This window comes from Monodon monoceros, unplaced genomic scaffold, assembly GCF_005190385.1.
Source record: "Monodon monoceros isolate NGI ecotype Baffin Bay Population unplaced genomic scaffold, NGI_Narwhal_1 Super_Scaffold_9, whole genome shotgun sequence".
Classification (NCBI taxonomy): Eukaryota; Metazoa; Chordata; class Mammalia; order Artiodactyla; family Monodontidae; genus Monodon; species Monodon monoceros.
The window spans coordinates 54,859,471-54,884,703 of NW_021703786.1; the positions used below are offsets into that span (position 1 = coordinate 54,859,471).

Sequence of the window (25,233 nt, forward strand, 5' to 3'; positions counted from 1 at the left end):
AAAGGAAAACTACAGCACAATCTCACTTTTCAACATAAGTGCAAAAATCCTAAAATGTTTGCCGTTCAATACAGTATTATGTACAATAATCACCACCACCAACTTAAACCAACTAGGTTTACTCTAGGAATAAAAGGATGATTTAATATGAGAAAATCTGTTTATATAATTCACAGATCAAAGAGGGAAATTATATGACTATTCAATATACATAGAAAAATTCTTTGAAAAATATTTAACACCCATTTATGATATAAGCTTTTTAAAGTCTTAGCAAACTGAGATTTGAAGGGGACTTTATAACTTAAAGTGTATCTACAAACACTTTGGAATGAACATCAGACTTCATGGGCAGATATTAAAAGTATCCCTTTAAAGGCAGGATCAGGACAAGTCTGCCCATTATCTCCTCTTCTATTCACCATTATTCTAGAGGTCCTAGTCAGTGTACAGAGACAAGAAAGAAAATTACAGCTGTAAAGATTTGAGAGGAAGAAATGAAACTTATTCTCTACAGATTATAGGATTGCCCATATGGAAAATGCAACAAAGAGCTACTGCCAAAACATAGGAACAAATAAAAGGCTTCAGAAAAATGCTTGCTAAACCATCAGTGTGCAAAAATGAGCAGGGCTCCTACAATCAGCAACAAATGATTTAAAATGTAATTTTTTTAAATTCCATTTACAATAACAAAAAACTGTAAGATACCGAAAATTAATACAACAAAAAATACGCAAAGAGCTTTACAGAGAAAAGTATGTACCTTTATTAAAAGACCTTAAGAAAGCAAAAAATAGAGACAAACTGTTCATGAATAGGAAGACTCAGGGTCATAGAGATGGCAGTCCTTTCTCCAAATCATCAATAAATACAATGCAAATGCAAACAAAATTTCAACTCGGCGCGTGTGTGTGCGTGCACACATACACACATGCCTCCAATCTAACAAGTCGATCCTAAAGTTTGTAGGGTAGAGCAAAGACCCTAAGTACAAGCTGATTTTCTAGAACAAAGTAGGCTGACTTACCCTACCAGATAGCCGGACATTTTATGAATTACAGTAATTAGCACAGTGTGGTATTGGCATAGGGACAGAAAAATAAACCAATGACACAGAATGGAGCTCAGATACAAGTCTAAAGCCATGTGGAAATCTCATATATGACAGAGCCCTACAACTGGAGGCAGGAGCGATTCTCTAGTCAATAATAGTGTTGGAAATATTGGTTACTGAAATGGGGAATGGGGGAAAAAGACATTCTTAACTCACATGGTAGACAAAAATCAATTTCAGGTGAATTCAAGACCCAAATGTCAAATGCAAAGTTTAAAACCTGCCAAAGAAAATATAGCAGAAAACCTTTATGACCTCAAAAAAAGTTCTAAAGGAAGCATAAACCATAAAGGAAAAGATTGTTAAATCTGATGGCAGACAATGCCCTTAACAGAGGTAAAAGATGAAACACAGCGCTTCTCATAAAGTTAAACATACACCTTCCCTATGCCCCAGCAATTCTCCTCTGAGGTATTTACCCCAGAGAAATGAAAACATATGTCCACAAAAAGACAGGTACAAGAATGTTTATAGCCATTTTATTCACGGTAGCCAAAAATTGAAACAACCATACTGTCCATCAACAGGAGAAAGGATAAACATATTGCAGTATATTTATACAATAGGAATCTTCTCAGCAATAAAAAAGAAATCTATATAACATGGATGAATCTTAAAAAAATTATGCTGAGCAAGAAGCCAGACACACTATATGATTTAATTTATATGAAGTTCTAAATCAGACAAAATTAATACAATATGGTAAAAGAAGTCAAAGCAGTGGTTGCCCAGGAAGGAGCACAAAAGACCCTACTGGGGTGATGGAAATCTTCTACGACATGATAGAGGAGTGGGTTACACGGCTATACGCATTTGTCAAAATCCATCAAACTGCAGCAATTAAGATTTGTGTATTTCGCTGTATTTTTTTAAAAACCTCCCATGCCTCGCCCCCCCCACAACAAAAAAAGACAAACTACAGCCTGGGAGAAGATCGTTGCCTGCCAAGAAATTCATGTTCAAAATCTATAAAGAACCGCCACAGATCAATAAAATCAGCAAATAGAATAGGCGAAAGACAGGAACCGGCAATTCACAGACGAGAAAACAACTGAAAGTATGCTCAACCTCACCAGCAGTCAGGAAAACAAGACAGCACTTCATACCCTTTGGCTGCACAAAGATTTTGAAGTCTGGGAATACTGAGCACTGGTGAGACCACAGAACAACTGGAATCTGGATACCCTGAGCATGGGAATGCAGATTAGTGATATCTAGGAATAGGGAAGATGCTCATACCTTATGGCCCAGGATTTCCATGCCAGGATTTCCATGCCAGGTCCATGGCCCAGGATTTCCATGCCAGGACCACCCCCGGCGGTCTTCAGCTGAAGGGCATCTGCGTCTCTCCTGTGTGGACGGCAGGGATCCTCACCAGAGCACTGTTTGTAACGGGAGAAAAAAGAAAAAGAGAAGAAGTCAGACGAGTGAGGAAGGGGAAAGGCTAAGTAAATGTCTACTACATCTACCAGCAGAATGGACAAAATAACGGTAAATCCACATAACGGAATAAAAATCATTAGTGAAGATAAATGAATTCCAGGGTACACGTAATGTCAGAATAAAACGTTAAACAGCAACAACAAAAAGCAGGTCACAGAAGAACATAAACTATGTTTCCATTTACATAAAGTTTAAAAAAAACCAGCAAGACTAAACCACCTATTGTTTAGAGAAGCAAATATATTTGGTATAAGTATAAAGAAAAGCCAGAAAATCATACACACAATTCAGGATAATGGTTACGTCTGAGAAGGGAGCTAAGGGGATGGGATGAGGAGGGCTTCATAGGGACTTTAACAGTGATGATTATAGCGCTTCCCTGGTGGCGCAGCGGTTGAGAATCCGCCTACCGATGCAGGGGACGCGGGTTCTGTTCCCCGATCCGCGAAGATCCCACATGCCACGGAGCGGCTGGGCCCGTGAGCCATGGCCGCTGAGCCTGCGCGTCCGGAGCCTGTGCTCCGCAACGGGAGAGGCCACAGCAGTGAGAGGCCCGCGTACCGCTAAAAAAAAAAGTGATGGTTATAGTCTTCTTCCTAAATTGCGTGATGAGTACACAGATGTCCACTGTTCATTGTTGAACAGAGCTAGAACTCTGGACTGAGTGCCAATCATCAACGACCCATGATGGGGTGACAGGAGGATTCCAGGGTGAGGGCCATGGGATAGAGTGACCTGTCTAGCACCAAGAAGAAATGGCTGCAGGCTGGGAGGGCTGGGGATGTGCGATGCTTATGGGTAGGGACATGGACAGGAAACCGAGGGACCCCATGGTGGGCCTCTACCATGTTTTCTTTATGACGGAGGCAACAAGGGTGACTCCTGACAGACTGGAGGGAGGGGCCACCCATCTCCCCAGCCTGACTGCAAATGCCTGTGTATGCAAGTGTCCTTCAAGTTCAACCACCATAGGAGGCCGCAGATACCTGCTAGAGGGGATGGTGAGAGGCTGCCCTGGACTGGTGCTGGAGAAGAGGTAGAACCTGCTTTGACTGATGACCGCCTCTCCTGCCGGTAGTCACTTTACAGTCAGCACAGGCCATGAGCAGCAGGGTACAAGGGGCGTCTGTGGGTGCCCGGTGGAGGCTGGGGTTCCAGGAGAGAAGGCGGGCTCAGGTCAAGGGGTGGGAGCCCATGGCTCTCTCCCAGATTCATCCACTCCCTGCCCCCATCCCAACAGGAGCTCATTCACAAGCAAACACTAGGAAAACAAAGGGAAATCATCCAGCAGGGCCCTTCCCATCTGCAGAGCAAGGAAGTCTCAGTCTCAAGGTTAATGGCAAAGAGGAACTTGCCCGGCTGTGCAGGTCATGAGGTCGGCAGGAATTTTGATAAACAAAAGGGGACGGTGGCACCGGGGCAGGGTGGGGGGCAGGGGTATCACTAAGAGCTCTGGCCACAGGGTCAAGAGGAGGCCAAGGGTGCACAATCTCAGGGAAATGAAATGGTGATCATTTACAAGCACAGATTGTTTTACATTCCAGGGGAGTTGGCTCCTAAGCCAAACTCTTCCTGCAGAAGTTGAGGTGGTGGGTGAGTCACTGTTATAAATAGACCAGCGATCAGAATGTCATCGGAAAGGACACAGTCCCATAGGCATAACCTTGGAGGGAGTGGAAGGCGCTACATGAACTGACAGCCAGGTTCTAAGAGGAGCACAGAGGGAGGCCTCTGATGGGTTGTCGTGGAAGAGGAAGCGGACGTTTGGGAAGGGGGTTCCAGCCAAGCAGGAGGAAGACGATGCAGGGGACTAGCCAGAAACAAGCCTCCCGCGTGGCTGAGCAGAGCCCAGCTCATGGCCTGCCAGTCCCTGGATCAGACTGAGCCATCTCATCTTCTAGAAGTTCTTCCAAAGAGTTCAAACTCTTCTAAGGGTCCCAAGAGACCCCATCCACCAAAGCACGGGAGAACAAAATGCTTCAGCGGAATCAGCTCATTCATTCGCCTACGGTTGACATGCCTGATGGGCACTGGGGACACAGGCGGCCCCTGCCCTCAAGTTCACAATGACTCAGAGATCTTAGGAAACTTGTAGAAGGGGAGAACAGCATCAGGGAAGTGAAGCCCTGTCCCCTGAGGGAATCTGACTCCGGCCCATGGTGGGGAGAGGTTGCCCAGAAGTCTTTCCTGATCCCTCGAGGCCAGGCTGGGTGCCCTACTCTTTGCTCCCACCGGTCCCTGCACTTCATCCTGGGAAGGATTTAACTGTCCCAGAACTGAGCTGAGGCCCCAAACTGAGGACAAAAGGAGCTAAGAATCTGGTATGTCCATACCCGGGAGAGGAGGCAGCGCCTGCCCAGCCACCGGAAACTACCAGCCCCTAAAGGGATCAGGAGGCTATGGAATGCACCCAAAATATGTCAAGGGACAGGAAAGGGGGGTTAAACCTAGCATAATGGAAAGCACTGTGGAAAAATAAAAACGTTTCCTGTTTAGACTCCTGTGAATTGACATTCCCCAATAAGCCATGAATTGCAGGATGATGGCTTCTGTTTCCACAATAGGATTGTAAACTCCTTGAGAGGGGAAGACATGTCCCCCACTTTGTCCCCAGCACCTGCAGCAGTCTCGGGCCCAGTAATACTTGTTGGAGGAACCCAATGCCCAGGGCTCCTCGCGAGGCATCTCCTGTCTGTTGGACAAGCCAACCCCTCAGAACCAGAAGCAGCCCCATCTCAAATGAGGCACCAACCACTCAGGGTCCTCCCCCATCCCAGGGCCCATGCTGTGGGCCTCAGAGCAAAACTCGCCTTTTGGAAGTGGCCTGTCCTGGAGCGGGCTCGGCCCTCTCTCTACTTCTGGCGTGAGGTCAAGGGCCCACAGAGCCTGGCCTGCCTTGTGGAGCGGACATTCCAGATTTCTTCTGGGAAAGCAGAGGGAGGGACCCCCCCTCATGGCCCACCAGCTGGAGGTCAACAGGAAGTGGCCAAGAGGCCCTGGATGAGATCCCCTCCTGCAGTGTAGACAAGCCCCAGCGTGTCTGTTTGGCAGGAGGTGGGAGAAGTAGGTGGCAGTCCCTGTGAGCCGAGCGGACAGCCCTGGCCTCGGCAACTAAGAGTCTGGGGCTGGACGGGCTGTTGTCTGACCAACTGACACGGAGAGCTTCCCCAGGTCTTCCTCCCGACACTGCCCCAAAGTGGGTAAGGTGTAGGAGGGAGGTCCTGAGCCCCCAGCCCCTCAGACACCTCAGCCAGCAGGGGCCAGAGACCCAGCACACACTCTAGTCTCAGGACCCCCTGGGAAGGCCTCAGGATACAAGCACATAGCCCCCAAAAGACCACCAAGGTCTTCACCACCAGCCCAGTGGTCTTCACCATGCCCCAAGGAGCCCCAGGACACAGGAGGGGGTGCAGCACAGCCAAGACCTGGGCCCTTCCTCCATTGTGGGAACTTAGCTTTGATCTGGTCTCTTTATGAGTATGAAGGGAAGGCTACCCTGGCAGGGTCTCATTCCACAGCTGGGGAAACTGGGACCAGAGAGAGGGAAGGACTGGTCGAACGTGACACAGTCAGCACCGGCTCCTTAGCCCGGTACTAAGTATGGCGGGCACTGGGGAGCCAGTGAAGATTTCAGGGAGGGAGTGACATGCCTGAAGCAGGCAGGGAAGACAGCAACAAGGGGATGGTGGAAATTGGCTACTCTGGGAGGAGGGAGATGTGGCAAGAACTCAGTGAGGGGGGAGGAGATGAGGAAGGTACAGACCTCCACTGAAGACGAATAGATCTGGGTCTGGGCCGCCGCTTGGATGGTGCCACCAAGTACGACATGGCGGTGATGGTCAGGGGAGCAGAGGGGCCAAAGATGACCCCAAGCTTCCAATGAGGTTGTCTGAGAGGCTGGCGGGGCCAGGAAGAGAGAAATTGGGGGGCTCAAATTCAGGCAGGTTTGTTTTGAGGAACAGGAAGGACAAGGACATTTCTTATGAGAATAAGTAGAGCTAGGGTTGGGGGGTTAAGTCTACTTTCCTGCAGTGGCTTTAAAGTCAGCTAGGCCTGAGATCCAGTCCCCCAAACTCTGCCATTCACTAGCTGTGTGACCTTGGCAAATTGCATAACCTCTCTGAGCTCAGTTTCCTCACCTGTAAACTGAGGGTAATAATAGTGCTCACCCAGAGGACTGTTGTAAGGACTTAGACACCACACGTAAAGTGCCTGGTGCATTATAATCGCTGATAAATATTTGCTGTTATTCTCACTATGATATGCCAGGCGCTTAATATATATAACCTCACGTCATCCTCCCAGCAATTTACAAAGCTGGCTTTGTTTTTTCCCAATTTGCAGGTGAGAAAAACGGAGGCTCAGAGAGGTTAAAGAAAGGGCTCAGGGTCACACAGCAAGCATTAGAATCAGAGCAGAGAGTCAAACCCAGATCCTTCAGGTCCAAAGCACAAACTTTCCAGCATCGGGTGGTACCTCGATTGCTTTCCTGGGGATACAGGGCTGTCTCCCACTTCCAGGATGGGGGAGAGTCAAGAGGCTCAGAGATCAGGCAGTAGGTTTGAACCCATAGGACATGAACCCAGAATCACCTGGACATAGTTTGGACAATTTTATTTGTCTCCAGTGGACCTGATGACATTTTCCATTTTTTCTCTCCCCACTTTTTCTTCTCCCGTCAATGAGACTGTACTCTCAACTCCAGTGAGTCACCGGAAAATATAAATTAAAAGAAAAAAAAATTAAGAGGAACATTGCTTCTACGTAAGCCCCTGCCATCTGTGAATCATTCAAGACAGGTATAATGGACATAATTACAGCTCACCCACAAGCTAGACCCAAAATCAGTCCTGAGTGCTGATGTCAGAATCTAGTGGTTTCCCCAGCAGAGCCCGGGGCAAATCAAACCTGAACTGATGCTCTCGACCTTGGTCATCTCACTGGGAGCCCATGGTGGGAGGAAGCTGGGTACCATGCCCTGGCGCCAGGGACACAGCAATTTCAGGGCCCCCCTCCAGCCCCACCCCCACCCTATCTCCACCCCCCAGTTCCCATCCCACTCACTCAAGGCCCCTCCCTCCATTTGAACTCCTCCTTCCCACCACCTTGCTTCTTAAAGGAGCCAGACCTTTATTCCTCCATCTCTGTAAAGTCATCCCACCTAGCAAAACGTGGGCGGATATTCAATTCATAATACTATAAATAACGCATTCCTTTATGTGCCCAGGCAGCCGGGAGCTTGATTAATCACAGGGCTTTTGTGGCAATTAAGTGAGATGATGCATGTAAGGTTTGCACAATGTCTGTGTTCAGTAAATGCCAGCTATCTTTTTCCTTTTTTTTTTTCATTTATTTATTTTTTACAACTTTATCGGAGGATAATTGCTCTACAATGTTGTATTAGTGTCTGCTGTACAACAAAGTGAATCAGCTATACGTATGCATATATCCCCTCCCTCTTGAGCCTCCCTCCCACCCTCCCTATCTCACCCCTCTAGGCGGTCACAAAGCATTTAGCTGATCTCCCTGTGCTATGCGGCTGCTTCCCACTAGCTATCTATTTTACATTTGGTAGTGCGTATATGTCCATGCCACTCTCTCACTTTGTCCCAGCTTACCCTTCCCCCTCCCTGTGTCCTCAAGTCCATTCTCTACGTCTGCGTCTTTATTCCTGTCCTGCCCCTAGTTTCTTCAGAACCATTTTTTTTTTTTAGATTCCATATATATGCGTTAGCATACCATATTTGTTTTTCTCTTTCTGACTTACTTCACTCTGGATGACAGATTCTAGGTCTATCCACCTCACTACAAATAACTCAATTTCATTTCTTTTTATGGCTAATACTCCATTGTATATATGTGCCACATCTTCTTTATCCATTCATCTGTCGATGGACACTTGGGTTGCTTCCATGTCCTGGCTATTGTAAATAGAGCTGCAATGAACATTGTGGTACATGTCTCTTTTTGAATTATGGTTTTTCTCAGAGTATATGCCCAGTAGTGGGATTGCTGGATCATATGGTAATTCTATTTTTACTTTTTTTTTTTTTTTTTTTTTGCGGTTCGTGGGCCTTTCACTGTTGTGGCCTCTCCCGTTGCGGAGCACAGGCTCCGGACGTGCAGGCTCAGCGGCCATGGCTCACGGGCCCAGCTGCTCCGCGGCATGTGAGATCCTCCCGGACCGGGGCACGAACCCGTGTCCCCTGCATCGGCAGGCGGACTCTCAACCACTGCGCCACCAGGGAAGCCCTATTTTTACTTTTTTAAGGAACCTCCATACTGTCCTCCACAGTGGCTGTATCAATTTACATTCCCACCGACAGTGCAGGAGGGTTCCGTTTTCTCCACACCCTCTCCAGCATTTATTTTTTCTAGATTTTTTGACGATGCATGCCAGCTATTATTAACACTTCCATCCTCTTCACCATCTTGGGAGGTGGAAGTGTCAAGAGCTCCCAAGTAAGATGACAGCCTCGTCCCACGGCCTTGGGGCCCCATAATCTGGTGGCCAGGATTAGGAATCACAAGGGTACAAGAGTTAGAATGTCCGAGCTGGCAGGTCATCCAAACCCAGGAGGGAAAGTGGGCCCCAAGAAAGGCAGAGACCAGCCCAAAGCCACCTAGCTGGTCAGCGGTGGAGCCAGGACAGGAACCCAAGCCTCCTGCACTCACGTCACTTCTCACTGCACTCCGGCACACATGCCCCTCAGAGTTGCAGAGATCAAGGAGCAAACTTAATGCATCTCTGTGATCCCCGGAGATGAGATGAGCTCCTGGGAAATGGGAGACATTATGCTCTCAGCTAATTCATTCCCAAGTTCTCTAGCTCAAGGCCAAGTGTAGGGAGCCTGTGGTCAGTGGGAAGCGTGCTCTCGCCTGTCAATGCCAGTGCCAAAAGGAAAAGAAAATACCCCTAGTCTTCTCAGGGAAGGGTCCTGGAATTAGCCTGAATGTCACCAGGAAGCACAGTTTAAAGACCTCTCTTTCCAACCTGCCCTCCCGGACCCCTCTGCATGGGCTGCACCCCCAGACCCACCAGCTCGCTGCCTTCTCCTGGCCTGGAGACACCCACCATGCAACTAGGGTCTCATATTTCCTATAGTCCTTTCCCCCAGCAGGAGTCCAGAAATTCCTCTTGCCAGGCAACTGAGATGAAGGCATGGTTCCTCCCCTCTCAGAGCTCATTGGCTGGCTGGTGGGCAAACAGGCAAACGGAGAGGAGACAGGTGTGGGCAAAGGCAGTCCAGCAGAGACGTGCACAAGTCAGAATAAGAAGATGTCAACCCAAGAGGCTTGTAGTCCTCCCTGCTGCTCTGGTCTCCTCCCCAAGCAAATCAGGTACATCCTTCAAGGGCCCCTCCTCCAGGAAGCCTTCTTTGATACAAAGGTTGCAATCTCACTCATCTGAACTTCTGTCCTAATTGGTCTGTGGCCATTCCATGCCCTCCCCTGCCCCGTAGTTGGGGCCCTTGACCCAACCTGCAGGGTCTACCCTGCCCCAAGCACAGAGCCAATGTCAACCTGAGGCAGGAATTAACAGAGCCTGGCTTCAAACCCAGACCTTTTGATGGCAGACCAGCCCCTTTCCCATTTTCCCAGGCTGCCGTGGTCTGCTCCCTCCCACCAGCGATCCAAGGCAGCAAGAGGCTTAAAAAAAAAAAAAAAAAAGCTTCCCCACCCCTAAGTGGTGTAGGTTCCTGGGTCTCAGTGGAGGCTGAGGTTTTGTATCAGAAGGGTCCTGATGACCCCACCTGCCCCCCGACCCCGTTACTGGTAGGGAGGGGCACTGCCCTCCCCCAACAGTCAGGATTCCACCCACTTGGCTACAAGTAGCAAAAACCTCAGCTGACGTGGGCTTCAGCACATTCAGGGTCATTTCTCCCACATGAGATGTCCAGAGATAAATGGTGCTGTTCCAGGTTGTCACCGAGGACCTGGACTCAGTCCATGTTCCTGCCATCCTTAGAGTTGGAGTTTTACTCTCAGTCACAAGATAGCTGCATTGTCCCCACACTGCTCTGAAGGGCCAAAGAGGCATGCCAGCCACAGCTGTCCCTCGGGGACACCAGCAGACTCCTGGACGTGCACCAGGACAGGCACAGGAGCCTTGACCAGATGGGCTGGACTGGCAGGAGGGTGGCCCAGTGTAGGCACTCTGGGGATGGCCTGGGGCTTGTTAAGGGTGTCCCGACCTGGGCAAAGGGTGTAGAGTGAAACCCAAGCCTCACGCAAGACTTCCCTCCAAAGCCTGCTCTTTCAACGACCCCACACAGCCGGGAGTAAACAGACCCAAGGCTCAAACCCGTACCTTCTAATGCCAAAACCAGAGTCCTTCTCACTTTCCCAGGCTGCCTCTGGCTTTTCCATTCAGCCAGATCGCAGGCAGCCAGGCCGCAAAGCCAGAGGTGAGAGCTGGGGCTCTGACGGCTGGTGGGGCCGAGCCCAGCCTGGACTCTCGGGGACTTTCTGGAACTTCTCTGGTTCTAAGGCACCTGCCAAAGAGCCACCTGCCAGGAGAGTAGGCTGCGGGGTCCAGGGCAGCCAACGACGGGCCGGGCCACCCCCACCCACACCGATCCTTAGGTAAAACTCTGCGACATAAGTAGAAGGGTGAAAAGGAATTCAAGGAAAATGCTGGGGCGAGGTGACTTAGCACCATTTGACCTGCCTTGAAACTGCCCTCAAGAAGTTCTGATTAAGACCCACCCACTCAGGGAAGTGGAACCAGCTGGGGGGGTGAGGCAGGGCTGGACTAAGGGAGGTGTGGCCAAGCTGACCTGCACCCAGAGCCCCCAGGACCGCCAGGCCTCTGGTTTCCCCCTCAGACTCCCCCTTCAGCTTCCCCAGCCCATATTTGCGCATGTGCTCTGGTGTCTGGAGCCCCCTCTATACCAACAGCTTGAGGATGGACAAAATACATTAAGCCACACAACTGAAAAATAAAGTTACATTTCTTATAAAGTCTAAAGGCTGACATTCAGATGTCAGTCACAGTGCCTGACCCAACAGGCAGCGAGTTTTACACCATGTGACCCCACCCTGCAGCTAATGGTCAAGAGACTGGCACGTGATTCAGAGCCGGGCAGCCAGAGAGTAGCAGCAACAGGGCCTGGGGTAGAAATATGAGCTGAACAAATCAGGCTCCCTCTCTGAAAATATGAACTGAGATCTCCTGAAGGACTAAGGTGAAGCTGCTCACCCACCTTGGGGAGGGCTGTTTGCTTTACTCAATCCACTAATTCAAATGCTAATCTTGGGACTTCCCTGGTGGCCCAGTGGGTAAGACTCCGCACTCCCAATGCAGGGGGCCCGGGTTCCATCCCTGGTCGGGGAACTAGATCCCACATGCATGCTGCAACTAAGAAGTCCGCACGCCACAACTAAGAAGTCCACACGCTGCAACTAAGAAGTCCGCACACCACAACTAAGAAGTCCGCACGCCGCAACTAAGACCCGGCTCAGCCAAAATAAACAAATAATCAATCAATAAATAATCAATAAATACTAAAATGCTTAAAACGTTTAAAAGAAATGTGAATCTTGTCCAGAAACACCATCACAGACACACCCAGAAATAGAATTTAACCAGACATCTGGGCACCCCATGGCCCAGCCAAGTTGACACATAAAATTAACCATCAGACAACCTTAGAAAATCTGATTCAGAGGCGTGGGCAGGAATCTGATTTAAACCAGCAAACCAGGGGAGTACGATGCAAGTGACACAGTGACCACACTTTTAGAGCCAACGGAGCAGAGGGCGAGGGGGCCAGCTGACAGCATAGAGAGGAGCAGACACCTGGCGAGTAGCGGGTGGCATCAGTCCCATGAAATCCTAGAGCTGAATCTCTAGAGGCACCTTGGCTGGGAAACCCCCTCCAGCGCTCATTTCCCCAAGGCATGTTTGGGGGGGCTCGTGGGCCCCTGCGTGTATATCCTACAATGTCTTTCCACTACAGGAAGGGATTGGAATGTGTCTCTGGGCGTCATAACCAAAAGGGCCGTGCCAGGGCCAGGCCCCAGCCCCACTTCTCCTTCACATGTGGTGGCTCCAGGGAGCAGGGCCTTAGAACCTCTGTCTTCCCCTAACGGAGTCACGTGTGCAGTAGTCAAGCGGGCAATCTTTGGAGGCAGTCATACTTGGATCTGAATCCTGACTCCACAGCTTGCTTCTAGGCCTTGCTGACCAAGTTAATTCACCCTCGGGAGCCTCAGTTTCTCCTCGAAATACCAGGACAAGAGTACCTGCCTCAAGAAGTTGTCCTGAGGGGTAATCGGCCTTCCATACAGTGTGACTTTCTCTTTCGATCACATCTAAAAACTGGTTTCAAAATCAGGCACAAGTTGCAATATACACAACACAATACACAATTGCCCCGTGCGGAAGTTGTAGTGACAGATACCACCGTCATCCCCGTGAGCTACACAGAGCAGAAGCAGCAATGCCGCAAGCGGTTCTTTTTCTAGACTTAGGTTTAAAATATATATAAACATATAATATAAAACATTAAAATTTAAATATATACAAATATCTTTCTATATTTATACATATATTTACAAAGGGAGAGAGAAGAAGAGGGACCCAGAGATCTCAAGACAGGATGGCATTTTTTTCATCCATAACCAGTTGCTAAAACAAGCTTATTTTTTTTCAAAATAGAAATACCTTTATTATTGTATCTGATTATAAAAGTAACAATTGCTCATTATTTTAAAAAATCAAGTACTACAAAAGCTATATGATAAAAGTGTCAAATTCCCACAAAATCCTAATCCACATAGAAAACCACCGTTAGTGGTTTGAGCTATGTCCTTCCAGTTGCTTTTTAAAATGCACATATGACTTACACCCCAATGTTCACTGCAGCACTATTTACAATAGCCAACACAGGGAAGCAACCTAAATGTCCATCGACAGATGAATGGATAAAGAAGATGTGGTACATACATCCAACGGAATACTACTCAGCCATAAAAAAGAATGAAATAATACCATTTGCAGCAACATGGCTGGACCTAGAGATTCATACTAAGTGAAGTAAGTCAGACGAAGAAAGACATATCATATGATATCACTTATATGTGGAATCTAAAAAAATGATATAAATAAACTTATTTACAAAACAGAAATAAACTCACAGACACAGAAAACAAACTAATGCTTACCAAAGGGGAAAGAGAGGGGGAGAGATAAATTAAGAATTTGGGATTAACAGATATACACTACTATATATAAAATAAACAACAAGGACCTACTGCACAGCACAGGGAACTGTATTTAATAGCTGGTAATAACCTATAATGGAAAAGAGTCTGAAAAAGAATATATATATGTATCTATAACTGAATCACTTTGCTGTACACTTTAAACATTGTAAATCAACTAAACGTCAATAAAAACTGTTTTAGGGCCTTCCCTGGTGGCTCAGTGTTTAAGAATCTGCCTGCCAATGCAGGGGACACGGGTTCAAGCCCTGGTCTGGGAAGATCCTACATGCCACAGAGCAACTAAGCCCGTGTGCCACAACTACTGAGCCTGCGCTCTAGAGCCCGTGAGCCACAGCTACTGAGCCTGTGTGCTGCAACTAAGGAAGCCTGCAAGCCTAGAGCCCATGCTCCACAACAAGAGAAGCCACCACAATGAGAAGCCCGTGCACCACAACCAAGAGTAGCCCCTGCTCGCTGCAACTAGAGAAAGCCTGCACACAGCAATGAAGACCCAACACAGCCAAATAAATTTTTAAAAAATTGTTTTAAATGCATATATGACTTTTTAGAAACATAATGGAATCATATTATACTGTTCTGATTCTGCCTTTTTCCACTTATTATATCATCATCCTGGTTTCAAGTGCACTCTCCTTGCTTTGGGATTTCACCCCTTGCTCATAGAGAGAACGCAGCTGGTACCCAAGAAAGATGCTGTGAAGGACTCAGTAGGTGTATTGACATAGCACAGTATGCAGTGTACATATTTTTCCAATAAATGCTAAAATGAGAAATCTTAGACACTGGAGTAATTGCTCCCATTTTAAAAGTTGTGTCTGTCAAAGAGGTGCTACATGCATAAAAAGTAATTTCACCAAAAGGAGAATTGCATTAAAGAGATAGTGCAAAATGCAAATTAAATAACAAAAGGCTATCATTTTTCCTTTACCAAATTAGCCCCCAAATTATTTTAATTATATATCTGGTGGTGGCAAGGAATATAGCAGGCTCTCTATGCTCCTGGTGGGTGTATTAATTGGAATACACTTTCTAGAAAGTAATTTGGCAATATATATCAAAAACCTGACAGATGTTCATATCTTGTGATCCATTGTTAGGAATCTACCACCAAAGAAATCATTCAAAATGCTGTCAAAGAGCTAGACACAAAGATGTTCATTATAAGTATTTTGTAATAAGGGGGAAATGTGAGCAGCCTAAATACCCAGCATTAGGAGACCAATCAAGTAAAATCTAGTCCATTCAAAGTATTGCATATTATCTGGCTATTTAAAGTTTTTGCTAACACGTGGAAGATCAAAATCAAGTGTTGTGATTGAGCAGTGATGTCTGCTACTTGTGCGACTTTGTGGAGAGGAAAGGGGAGGAGACTTATGCCATGTACACAAGTACTTTGGTGGAAGCCTTGAGGTCACCAAGTGGGAGCAGGGGGCTGCGACCTCTGTGGTTTCTATTCTGGAATTAAGTAGGTATGGAATTCATTTAGCATCTTTGCCTTCTTCAGGCCAGTGCTAATCCACCATGTCTATCTACTGACACTCAGATAACTGGGATCTCCTCTAGAATCAGGCACTTTCCCGTGTAGAAACTCAGACTGAATGGCCTCTCTCATTATTTTTGTTTGCATGATTATTTGTTCTAATTTAAAACAATGTCTATAATTAGTATGCAGAATTTTGGAAAGTAGAGAAAAAAAGTAGAAAAATTTACAAATCCCACAAGGCTACATCCTCCAGCTAAGGGTAGACCAGTAGCTCTTGCAAGGACCAACACCTGCTTCAAGACATTTGAGGAACTCAGGAATCTCAAGTCCCAAACATAGATCAAGTTTATCTCAGATTCTAGAGCCCCCAGGCACCTGCCAAAGAAATTTAAAATCCTCTTAAGAGGAAAACCATCATTTATCATTCTACAAATAATTTCTTCTGATCCCGTATCCTTCACGCAAAGATAACCAAGTGCACAGGAGACAAGACACCATGAGTGAAAACCGGTAGAAAAAATAGACAAGGGATACAAACCAACAGGGAGCCTGGATCCTGGCATTAATAAGACAGGACCGTAAAATAACTATGCCTGCTATGTTCAAAGAGGTAAAAGCAAACTTGAAAAGACTGGCCCCAAACTAGACATTATAAACAGTGACATGGCAGATTTGCAAAAGAACCAAACAGAATAATCGCATTTACTAAGCTGAAAATATAACAACCAAAATGACTAGAGAAGATGTCAGCATCACAGACTGTCCCTCTCTGGGGTGTGTGGGGTTGCTGACACCGAGCCAGAGCTGAAGTTTATTTCCATCTTGTGTTGAAGCACGTAGGGCTTGTCACTCCCGCCACACCTTGCGTGGAGTTAGGAGATTTTGCTTGCTTCTCGGCCCCTGACTCCAGAAGTACTTTTCATATCAAAGGCACCAGCAATCACAGTGCTGTAGGGTAATAACTGAGGGCTCTAATATTGATCCCCATGCAAGAGAAAGGGTCTCATCAGTATGCTCTGTTGGCTAAGGCAGGGAAAGGTGAGATATATTTTAGGAAGACTTCCTTCAAAATGTTTTCAAATCTGCTTTACATTGTTCAACTTTCCTTCTTGGGAAATCTCATCTGTAGAGCAAGCATGGCCTCGCTCTTTGCCAACTTCCCTGAAGGGTTACCTGGGCCCATTTTCAGTGTTCATCACAACGTTACTTATAACAGAAGCCACCTAAGTGTCCAGCCATAGTGGGATGGCTACATTCATAGGACCACAGCTGCTGCTGAACCATTTATTAAGCTACCCTGCTGCCTCTCAAAGCTGGCAGGGTAAGAGAAGAGGCCAGAGGGGCAACCCCTGGCCCTCCAAACAACCTGCAGACATCCACAGCTCCCAACTGCGGGCTTGGGAAGAAATGAAGATAAAGAGCTCTCAGATGTGAAACAGTCCCGAGACAACCTGCCAGGGAGGTCAGTGGGATGGCTGACCCTGATCTTCAGGGCCTCTGACCTTTTCTTACTGATTTAGATGGACTGAAATCCAGGACCCAGCTGCCAACAGAGTGACCTGGTCGTTCCTAGGCTCTGGAGCCAAAGGTCTGGGCTTTATCTCCAGATGACCGAGGGGAAATCATCTGTTCTCTACCGTGAGAGTTGGCTTCCCGTCCCAGGCAACACACGCTCTCCAAGCCCTGTTTTAACCCAGCCTCGAATGGCACAGGGAAGACCAGGAGTAAAATATTCACAAGCTCCCAGGAGATACCAAGCATCAGCTCTCACAGAGGCCACATGAAAACCTCGCCAAGTGCAGATGGCCGTTTACCTGATACAGATGAGGACAAGCGTGGCAGTCAAAACGGGGCAGGAATGGGATTTTACCCTAGGTCTCGCACCGATTACCATTCTCTGTTTACTGTACCAGCCAAGCTGCTTAGGGCCGGACCCCACTGCTCCCTCTCACACGCCAAAGCTGATCCATGACTTTCCCAAACATTTTAAGAGAAAGAAGTGACAATATGGTTGTTTTGCCCAAGAATTCAACAAGACATGTGGTGATTTACCCAAACATACTCAACCCTGGAGAAAATACGACATGATTTTGTAAAATCCGTCCTCAAACACGTCATCTGTAATCTCTTCTTCCACATGCTTGGAATTTAAAAAAGAAAAAACCTTTCTTATACAAAAAAAGATAAACACGTGAGGTGATGGATGTATTCATTAATGGTAGGAATCCTCTCATAACGTATACGTACATCATATCACCATGATATACGCTTAATTTTTTTTTTGATGTACACTTTAAATACCTTACGATTATATTCATCAAGTATACCTCAATAAAGCTGGAAAAAAAAAAACCTCACAATGATTACCAAGAAAAAAGAAAAGAAAACTGAGTTTTTTTCCCCACCTAGAAGGAAGAGGCTTAACATTCAGTGGGTGATTGCTCTGTGCCAGTTACTGAAGTAGGCAATTTAAATTAATTATCTCATTTAAACCCAACTATCAGATGAGAACATTGAGGCTTGGAGGGCTTGGCCCTCTCAAAGCTGCATATGGCATAGGAGTGGCAGACCAGTTACTCAGACCAGCCAAAGCGCCCTACTAGAAGGCCTTTCTCTTTGCCGACTAGACAGCCAGTAGAGCGGTCAATTCATCCAAGTCAGCCTGGTTTGCCTGGGACTTTCCAGGTTTTAGCACTCAAAGTCCCACATCTCAGAAGCCCTTCAGTCCAAGGCAAACTGGAAAAGTGTGTCACTATATTGGGCAGTTATCCGAAGCTGGGGAAACATCATGATGGCTGCTGGTTTTCACATCACTTTGGTTTAAATTGAACATTTTTCTTTTCGGTACGTCTAATAATGAAGCACAGAACATGCCAACACATCCTGACTTCCCCACTTCTAGGTTTTTCTTCCTTCCTCGCTTTGAGTAGCCCTGAAAACACCAACGTCATCCTGAAATCTACTGAACACTACCCAGAAAGGCAGGGAGCTTGGAAATTGTGCAGGAGTTGTTGACAGCCCCATATTTCTTTCTTAGAGAAAATGAAGTTACTAGGGAAGTAGAGGGCTCACCTAGAAACCAGAACCCCTGAGCTGGTTCTGCATGTTAAATAGCTGTGTGCCCTTTGGTAAGTCCCTTCCCCTCTCTGGGCCTCCATCTGAAATACAGGAGTTTTAAGTGATCCCTCAAGGAGTGCACAAGCCTTGGGGCTTAGCCCCCTCATTCCACAGATGACAACTGAAGGCCAGGGAAGTAAGGAGGCTTGGCCAAGGTCACCCAGCAAGCACTACGGGGAATCTCGAGGGCTTTGTCCAACCCCTCTAACACACAGCAAAGGAAAAGCAGAGTGTGCTAAGAAACAGAATCTGTTTAATGTTGCTTTCTAAGCCTGTGAGGAAAATGAGCCAAATGCTGAAAAATTAAGGATTCTGATCTTTAAAAACAAATCAGGGTTTAATTTGGGTTTTCTTAGAGCCTCATAAAAAGGGGGAGCTGAATCCTTGACCAAATACTCAGCATTCCAAACTGGGAAGATGAGACAGATTTTAATCCCCTGTGTGAGGAGCGGGCAGATTGGAGGATGTGTGTTTCCATTGGCCTGCATATTTCTCAGATGTGTAAATGGCAGGCAGCCTGGAGAAGAGGCCAGCCCCAAAGGGCCAGGCGGGGAAGGTGGGGGCTTGAGCAAAGGCATAACGAGAGCTAACTGAGCTGCGCGCTGATGGCTCAGTAAGGCTAAGTAATTTGCTTAACGTCATTCAGTTAGTAGGTGGCAGAGACAGGAGTTGAACCCACATCTAACTCCAAGCCCACGTGCCCACTGGCTATGCTGTGTAATCTCAGGAGCTGGAATTTGAGCGGAGAAATTAGGGCGCCTTTCGATTATCCTGGGAGTCTGCTGTAGACTCTTCAGGCTCCCTTCTGGGTGTCTCTCCTGCTACAATCTTCCAGGTTGTTTCTTTAGCCTCCCTGTATGAGATCGAAACTTAATCATTCAGTCGTTCATTCATTCAACAAACGCTTACTAAGCATCTAGTATGTGCTGCCTTCAGTGCACAAGAGGATCCTGGTTGACACTTCCCATCAAGGAAATAAGCCAATCAACCTAACGTGGAGATGTGTCCAAGTGCTGTGGGGTTAAGGAGGATTTCCCGGAGGAGGCGATATTTGCAGTGGGACTTGAGTTGGATTTGCATGTATCAATTGTCACGATAAAACCAGATAAAACTTGGCTGAATTATTTAGTCATTTACTAGGAGCTTGGGTCCCCCCTGGATCAGTACCACTGGCTGAAACAAACTCGGGAGTTGTCTAGGAATGCCAATTATCCCCAAATATTCCAAAACCCAATGTATCAGACTCTCAAGGATCTCTGTATCTCACTTATGTGACACTTGCCTCTACCAGCTTTGGGAAGGCACATGAGGGAACTCCCATAGCCCTAGCACCTCTGCACCAGTTATTTCAATAAATACACCGGCCTGTGTGGGAAATAATGCAGCCTCATGTTAGAGCTGAAGAACAGAAGCTGAGAGAACATGGGTGACTTGCCAAGGTCACACAGCTATCCAGGGCAGTGCCGGGATTGGAATCTAAACCCCACGCTGTTTTCATGGCCCTACCTGACTTCTGTGTGCCAGACACAATTAGATGCTTGAAAAACAAAATCTCTGCAAACGACAGTCCCATAAACCAGGGGTTCATAGATGCCGAACCTCAAGGAAGGTCTTGCTCTGCTTGGAAAGACCTAAAAAGTCTAGAAACCACAGAGGCCCACAGATAACCTAGAGTTGAATTGTGTAGCATCCCTGGTGTTCTGGGTGGTAGGTACAAATGAAGCCTTCGGGGATCAGTGATCAGAGTCCCAGGGGAGGCAACTTCGTGCTGGCTAAGAAGTCTGGGAAGGGTGTTGACAAGGATGTGGAGAAACTGGAACCCTGTGCTTTGTGGGTGGGAATGTATCAATAAAATGGTTCACCCACTGTGGGAAATATGACAGTTCTTCCAAAAAATAAAACCGGTAACCCCATGTGATGCAGCAATTCCACTTTTGGGTATACACCCAAAGAACTGAAAGGAGGGTCTTGAAGAGATATTTGTATACCCACGTTCATAGCAGCATTATTCACTAGCTAAAACATGGAAACAACTTGAATATCCATTGATGGACGAATGGATAAACAAAATGTGGTATATCCATTCAGTGGAATATTATTCAGCCTTAAAAAGGAAGAGAATTCTGACACACTACAACATGGATGAAACTTGAAGACACTGTATTAACTGAAATAAGCCAGACGTAAAAGGACAAATGTTGTATGGTTCCACTTATATGGGGTAGTATATACTAGAGGAGCCAAACTCATAGAGACAGAAAGTGGAATGGTGGCCACCAGGGGCTGGGGGATGGGGAAATGGGGAGTTGTTTAATGGGTACAGAGTTTCAGATTTGCAAGATGAAAAAGTTCTGGAAATTTGTTGCACAACAATGTGAATGTACTTAATACTACTTACCTGTACACTTACCTGTACACTTACCTGTACACTTAAAAATGGTAAATTGGTAAATTTCATGTTATGTGTATTTTACCATGATTTTCTTGGCAAATCAAAAGGAGGGGGGAAGAAAAGAAGAAAGGAAGGGGGGTAGGAAACATCAGGAAGGCTTTGGACAGAGAGAGGGGAGGAGAAAGCCAAGCAGTGGCCATTCCAGATGGGAAAACAGTCCTCCAGTACTAACTGGGACCAGGTTTCTTTCCCCCCCAAGCTCAGCTCTACCCCTAAGGGTGGCTCCTTTTATTTATTTATTAATTTAATTTTATGTATTTATTTATTTTTTGCAGTACGCGGGCCTCTCGCTGCCGTGGCCTCTCCCGTTGCGGAGCACAGGCTCCGGACGCGCAGGCTCAGCGGCCATGGCTCACGGGCCCAGCCGCTCCGCGGCATGTGGGATCCTCCCGGACCGGGGCACGAACCCGCGCCCCCTGCATCGGCAGGCGGACTCCCAGACACTGCGCCACCAGGGAAGCCCCAGGGCGGCTCCTTTTCAGGCTTGATTCTCAAGCTCAGGCTGCTGCAACCACATCCTTCCAGATTCAAATTCAGATGAAAAGAGCAAGTGTCTGGGTCTCGGCAAAATTCCTGCGATTCACTCTGGTTGGACCAGCTTAGGTCGCCTGCCCACCCATGAGGCAATGAGGGGGCATGGAAACTTGGGATACACTACTCAGCTTTGCGCTGGATCGTGGGTTCTACTCCTGACACAGGGAGCAGAACTAACTCCACCCAGAGGTTCATGGACTAAAAATGGGGCAGAGATGTTTCCAGAGGAAAATTAGGGTATGGCTACCAAAGGCATAGTATGGGTGAAAATGGATGCAGAGCTTCCAGGACTCAGTAAATATCCACTGGTTCCATTTCCCAAAGAGAACCCAAGGTGCAGAGTGGTCACATGACTTGCCCTAGATCCTAGGGCAGTAAGAAGTAGACTGAGAACTCAAGTTCAGATCTTCTGCTCAAACCCAATGATGTAAACTCTGCGTGTCTTGGGAGGTAAGAGAACTAAAGCAAAGAGTCAGGTTGGGTGGTGATAGAGATGAAGGATGCACCCAGGTTATGGAGAGTTTTACAAGTCAGGAAGAGGAGGTTGGGTTTAGTGAAGAAGGAAATAGGAAACTTCTGTGGGTTTTAGTAGAGACAGTGACAGGATGGAAGCTGAGACCCACTCAAGGCTGCAGTCGGGGGTCTGGACTCCTGTCAGTTCAGATGGATACTCTCTGTTACACCTTGGGGATGTTTTCAAAAGATGGTCTCTGCAAGGCGTGTCCACTCCCCACCCCCACTGCCTGGCTCCAGCCTGTCTTTTGAGACTCTCAGTGCCCCCCGCCCCCCACCGCCCAATGCTGTGGCTTTGGCAGCCACTTTGGAAACTGCAAGTTTTAAATGAATTTCCACCCCAGAGGAAGTTGAGAAGCAGGCATGTTCCACTGGCCACATCTGAGCTCCCAACGTTTCTCCTACCCCTCAGTAAAAGGATCAAACACTCTCTCACAATGGAAGGAGGGGAGGGAGGGAGGAGGGAGGCAGAAGCAGGAGCAAAGAGAAAAGAGAACAAGTAAGAGAACCTCATTTGATCTTAATCAGACAAAGTTTATGTCTGAATTATACATTTTCCCCTTCCCTGCTGAGAAAACCAATACATAATGGAAAACAAATCACATGTTATTTATTTACTTCCCTTGAATTTTCTCTGATTGATTCCAAAAGGATTTAGGAGGCTCTCAAGACTAAACACAGTGGTGACTATGATAATTAGGGACAAAAAAGGGACCAAGACCATGAAGGTAGCAGAGACAGTACGGATCAGCAGGCACCTGAGGGAACACCGATTTGTAACTCGGATACTCGATTTGGCCTCATGTGGACAAAATACTAGCTTTATATTAGTTTTGTCTTCTGAAGATAGAAAACATTCAAACGCATCTGTGGCCACAAACTTTTTTTCTGGGACTACACTCAAGCTGAAATATATCACATGGGGCTGACAAATTATATTTGAGTTACAGAGAATAATGAGGGCAGTAAACCCAAAGGGCTTTTGAAGGAGGCATTGTCCGGAATGGCAATGAATGTTCTACACGGCATTTTTATTGCCAAAAGAATAAGCATACTGTTTGATTGAATCATGTGTTCTTTGAGTAGGAAGAAGTCAACCTCAACCCAGGCCTGGAAGAGTTAACTGCAGCAGGATGGGCAGTCTGGGAGGTGCTGAGATGTGGAACTTGCTGACCTGCAACTGGACCTACAGACTAAACTGGGGCAGACACAGGAGAGGAAAGGGACCACAGCCAGGTGCCCACCTGTTCCTGGCCCTTTAAGCAGCCTGACCCCGTCACACACGCCATCCCTGGAGGTCAGTCAAGCACCTCTTCCTCTGCATCCCTTAATCCTTGCATGCTTTAAGACCCTGGCATCACCTTAAGTCTTCAGCTGTGACCCCCACCCCGGAAGTTCAACCTCCAATTAGAATGAACATCTGTAGGTTGCCTCTCCACATCCACTCCCACCTTCCCCCACTTCAGTGCCCCTGAATATCCTTTGAGGGCAGTCTTGCCCCATTTTCGGCCATGTGGTTTGGGTGGGATTGATTCTACCCTCCAATCTAGGGTTGAATCCTGTGACTCAACCCTTAATTAATCCATACCTCACATTTCCCTGACCCTAGCGGTTGCTTTCAGGGAAGGACAGTGACCCATATCAGGCCAATCAGGGCTAACAAAGCTCAGTTCTGGGACTTTTGGTTTTCTCTTTCTCCTCTGGAAAGAAAATGGGAAGGATGTAGCCCCCAGAGCTGTTGGCAGCCATCTTGTGACATGAGGGCAGAGCCAGTTGAAGAAAGAAATTAACCCAGAGGAAACCAGACTGTAAGATGGGAATAACTGGATTCTAGTGATACCATTTGAACCCAAGCAATGAGCCACGCTTGAAGCCAGGCTTACCCCTGGACTTCCCAATTAGTTATCTTGTTTAAACCGGTTTGGATCCTAATAGAAAAGCCATCTTTGACTCCTCTGGAGTTAGGATTACCTCATTCTCCCCTCCATCAGGACCTTGGCATTTTCTTACAGATACTGCCTTAGCCCACTCCTCTGAGTTTTTGGTATTTCCTATTGTCTGATGTAGGAACTTCCTGCCCACAGTTTCCACTATCAGTGGTGCTGGTGGAGCCAGCCCTGGCCTCCAAGGAAGGTTGGGAATAATTCAAACACCAGCTATAGACAATAAGAGAAAGTTGGATCAACAGGCGAAATGTAGCAGCCAGTCGATCCGTGCAAGCCTTCAGAGGCTTGGGTCCCCTGCTCTCAGGATCTTTGACAGCCGGGCTGTGGGGTGTTTCAGGGAATCCGGGCAGGTGGTATTTGGGAGACCTGTCAAAAGGTAGTAAGGCTCCACAGTACCAGATTGGAATTTGGAGCTAGGACTCCTGACTAGGAGAAGAACTGGCAGAAGCAAGCAGGGTTTCCAACTTAGAGAGAGACAGGCCAATTATTTAGCAAAGAATTCAGGCAAGAAAGCATCCAAATACCAGAACAAGGGGCCAGTTCAGCCTCTGTATCAGAAACAAGGCAGGAGTCCAATGACTTCGGTGAAGCCAAGATCAGAACCAGTTTGGAGGCCAAGCTGACCTGACTCTGGGTCCCTAAAGACACCCAGACAGAGTACAGTTCACTGGGCCTGCAGCTGAGGGTCCAAGGGCCTGAACTATGCACTTTTCCACCAAATGCAGGGAAGCACTTAAGACAGAGACTATCTCCTACCCCAAATCTACCTTCTCTTCTTACTAGATGTTTGCCTACACATAGCCAAAGTGGCAAGGTGCCAAACATTGTCAAAAGGAAAGTTTTTTCCCATGTTCCCCCTTCTTCCTGATTGGAATGCTGGTGTTAAATATGAAATGCCTGGAGCTATGGCAGCCATCTTGCAATCCTGAGGAAAAGACCAATAGAAAGTAAAGACATGGCCTAGAACCTGACATCACTGAGCTGTTAAACCAGCCCTGGGACCACACTCTTCTGGACTCTTTGTTCTACGAGGTAACTGAATCTCTCAATTGTTTAAGCCAGTGGTTCTCAAAGTGGGCCCCAGGCCAGCAGCATCAGCACCATATGGGAATGTGTTAGAAATGCACATTCTCAGGCCCTACCCCAGACCTATAAGAACCTGAAATTCTATAGGCAGGACCTGCAATCAGTTTTACCAAGTCCCCCGGTGATTCTGATGTGTGCTAAAGTTTGAGAACCACTGGCTTAAACCACTGTTTATCAGATTTTCTGTGAGACTCAGCTGAAAGCATTTATAATTTACACATTTCTCCACAGAATTCCTGAACTGTTTATGGGATATCAGGAGGCTGAGGGGTTTAATTAATCCGGTGAGAATGTGAATTTCTAACCAATT

The 25,233-nt window shown here is 47.0% G+C and overlaps 1 long non-coding RNA gene across 1 annotated transcript in view; it reads right to left on the minus strand.

Moving 5' to 3' along the window:
• Nucleotides 1–2,379: 2,379 nt before the first annotated feature.
• The window catches only part of LOC114888612, a 95,167-nt gene continuing 72,313 nt past the window's right edge, over nucleotides 2,380–25,233 (minus strand). Inside the window, exon 4 of the long non-coding RNA XR_003791822.1 lies at nucleotides 2,380–2,499. This is a non-coding gene — a long non-coding RNA (uncharacterized LOC114888612). The remainder of the gene's footprint in view (nucleotides 2,500–25,233) is intronic.